Here is a 3,442-nt window from a genome sequence, read left to right on the forward strand (position 1 = left end):
GGGCCTTGCTCTGCAAGAGCTCTGCTCTTGCTCCGCAAGCCCGCTTAATAATGAAACAGGACTTAGAGATTACTATAATCGGGCCTTGCTCTGCAAGGGCCATGCTCTGCATGGTCCTTGCTCCGCAAGCCCGCTTAATAACTAAACAGGACTTAGAGATTACTATAATCGGGCCTTGCTCTGCAAGAGCTCTGCTCTTGCTCCGCAAGCCCGCTTAATAATAAGAAACAGGACTTAGAGATTACTAGAATCGGGCCTTGCTCTGCAAGGGCCATGCTCTGCATGGTCCTTGCTCCGCAAGCCCGCTTAATTATCAAAGGGGCCAGCTCAGATTTGGGAGGAGACACATTAGCTGGCCATATAGAGAGGTGCGCAATCATTTTATAGACGTCATGTTGAATTTTTATAAATTTTAAATGATTTTTGAAAAAGTTCATGTAATGACTGACTGAACGGTCATGTAAACATCAAGAATATTAAAAATACAAGAAAAAAAACACTGACTTTAGAGACCTCAAAACACCAAACATGTAATTTTTGCTATATGTTATGTCAGCCATCTTGGATTTTGGTTCTAAAAATGAAGGGGGGGAAATATAATCAGGTAGTTTTGTATTCAGGGGGTCCAAGAGATGCTAAAAAAAAACAATTCCAAAAATGTATATGACATGTTTCCTTCCATTACATTCAATTGTGTTAGAATCTGACTGCATATCCGCCATCTAGGATTTTGGGCGTTTCCACTTCGGAAAAAAGGGAAACAGGTGGATTTGAAAACTATGGGGTTTGTAGTTGATAAAAAACACAATTTGGACAAATCTATATGAAATGTTCCTAAACCTCTTTTTTCGGACGTATCTACTGCACTACTCTGTATTTTTTACAGATGATGAAAATCGATATATGATCAACAATGATAAATTCGGTATGTATACGCCACCCCCATTTATCCTCAAGGTAGTGATTAATGAAAACAAACTTAAGAATTTGACTGAAGTGTTTGAAGCATTCTAAATGTAGAGTATGCAGTACAGCACACAGTATTTGACCTCTGTATTTGAAAATGTCTGGTTACGGCCCTGGACATACCCCCCTGTTTATCTGTTTATGTGAGCTCAACGGACGATCAAATCAGATCTACCCAACATCCAGGATCTTTACAATCAGCGGTGTCTGAGGAGGGCCAAACGAATTATAGCTGATCCGCACCACCCCAGCTACACACACTTCACCCTTCTACCATCTGCCCGGAGATACAGGTGCTTACGTGCTCACACCAGCCGACTCAGGGACAGCTTCTTCCCTCAATGTATCAGACTGTTGAATTCAAAAACACCAACATAGGAAGGAATCCACTCATCAAATTTTTTCCTACTTTTTTGTTTTTTTTGCCTTTTTAACATTCTTTTTAACCTTTTTTGGGACTCCCAGAGCAGGGAAGCTTTTCATTCTATATATGTTTCATATATATATACACATGACAAATAAAATATCTTGTATCTTGTATCTCTTGTTTATGTTAGAGGTGTAAATGATCATGAAGTATCAATGCATCGATACAGCCAACAATTCGATTAATCGATGCGTCCACAAGAGAATCAATTAATCATATATATTTTTTACTTTTGATATTATTGCGCTCATTTTGCGAGGCATTTCATTTTGCTCATGCAGTAATGACTATACTGACTGTAATAATAACAACGTTTCTAATAAAATGCATGAAAATATTAGAGCTTTCATTAATTTGCCTGTAAGTTAAAAAAATATAAACATTTGAATGCAATCCAATTGAATCGTGGGGCATCCTTCAGTATCGAAGATAATCAAATGATTGGCTTAAAAAAATTAATAAAATCACCATGAAAGCTCTGATGTACTGTACATCCCTAGTACATGTTGTCTTGACCTTACAAGTGTAATAACACTGTGTGGCCAAGATAGGCAGATCCATTCAATGACAGTGGTCATCTGTAATGAAAAAAACTTCTTATGAAATTTATTTTATTTTTCTTCTTCTTCGGCCTCTTCTCCTTCTTCTCATCAGCATAGGTCCCAGGCCGAATCGATCGGGGGTTGCCGGCATTGTAGCCCAGGTCCCTACCGTTAGAGCCACAGTAAGACCCGCCATGACTTGTTAGTGCTATGATTATGTCACACTTACACAACTGTATGCCACGCTGATCCCAGGCTGAGACTGCCTTAAAGGATAGCTCTGGCGTAAAATGAAAGTTTCACCATCGATTTGCCATGCCCCAAAATGTATCTAATGATGAGCCATTCTGAGAAATGCCGCGCCGTTACGGAGTTGGCTTATTTTAAGTGTTTTAGCAGAAGACGCAGCCAATGTTAACCGCTGGGGCCAATATAAAATATCTAAGTCAGGGGTGTCAAACTCATTTTGGTCCGGGGGCCGCATACAACCCATGTGGACCTCAAGCGGGCCGCATTAGTAACATCATCGCAAAAAACAAAACAAAAAAAACGTAAAGCAGAGGATTAGTGTTCAGTACTATCACGTTTTAAGTGTGTTGAATATGTAGAAAGCAATGCAATATTGATAATCCTATGCAAAATTTCCTTGACTTCATTCATTCTTTGCCAACCGTCAATTAATTAAATATGGTACAGTTCATTTTGGCATCCCGTTTCCAGTTTGACCTTAATAGGAACCAATACAAATCCAATTATATTTATTATTTAATTACAACCAATACCAATACAATACGAATAAGAAGTATTAACATTTTATCTCTATATATGAGGTCTATAATATATGAGCTTTATCAAATGCCTGTTACAGTACAAATTCACTATTTATAATAGAAGTGTGATGTGCACTTTACTACATAGGCCTATATACAGTGTAACAGAGGGACCATTGGGTTAATGTCATGCAGGTCTCGATTTTGCCCCGAGGGCCGTAATTGCGCATTTCGGTTATTTCATTAAAAAACAAACAAACAAAAAAAAGTTTAAAAAAAAAAAAAAAAAAATTTTTTACATCCGGGCCGGATGGAACCCTCTGGCGGGCCGGATGCGGCCCGCGGGCCGTATGTTTGACACCCCTGATCTACAAACCCCAACTCCGATGAAGTTGGGACGTTTGGTAAACAGTTAATAAAATAAAAATGCTATCATTTTCAAAAGAATAGTGAAAAGACAACATATTAAGTGTTAAAACCGAGAAAAAATATTGTTTTGGGGGACATATGTACTCATTTCTAATTTGATAAATCCAACACGTCTCAAAAGAGTTGGGACGGGGATCAGTGAAATTTAGTAAACATCCAAATAAGATAAAACAACAAAGAAGAACATTTCAAAATGAATTGTACTGACGGACAATATAGGTGTCCAGGTATAAGATCATCACAGAGAGGCTGAGTCACTCAGAATTAAAGATGCAAAGGGAATAATTACCATAGTTATTACATACATT

The sequence above is a fragment of the Engraulis encrasicolus genome, unplaced genomic scaffold (genome assembly GCF_034702125.1).
Source record: "Engraulis encrasicolus isolate BLACKSEA-1 unplaced genomic scaffold, IST_EnEncr_1.0 scaffold_95_np1212, whole genome shotgun sequence".
NCBI classification, from domain to species: domain Eukaryota; kingdom Metazoa; phylum Chordata; class Actinopteri; order Clupeiformes; family Engraulidae; genus Engraulis; species Engraulis encrasicolus.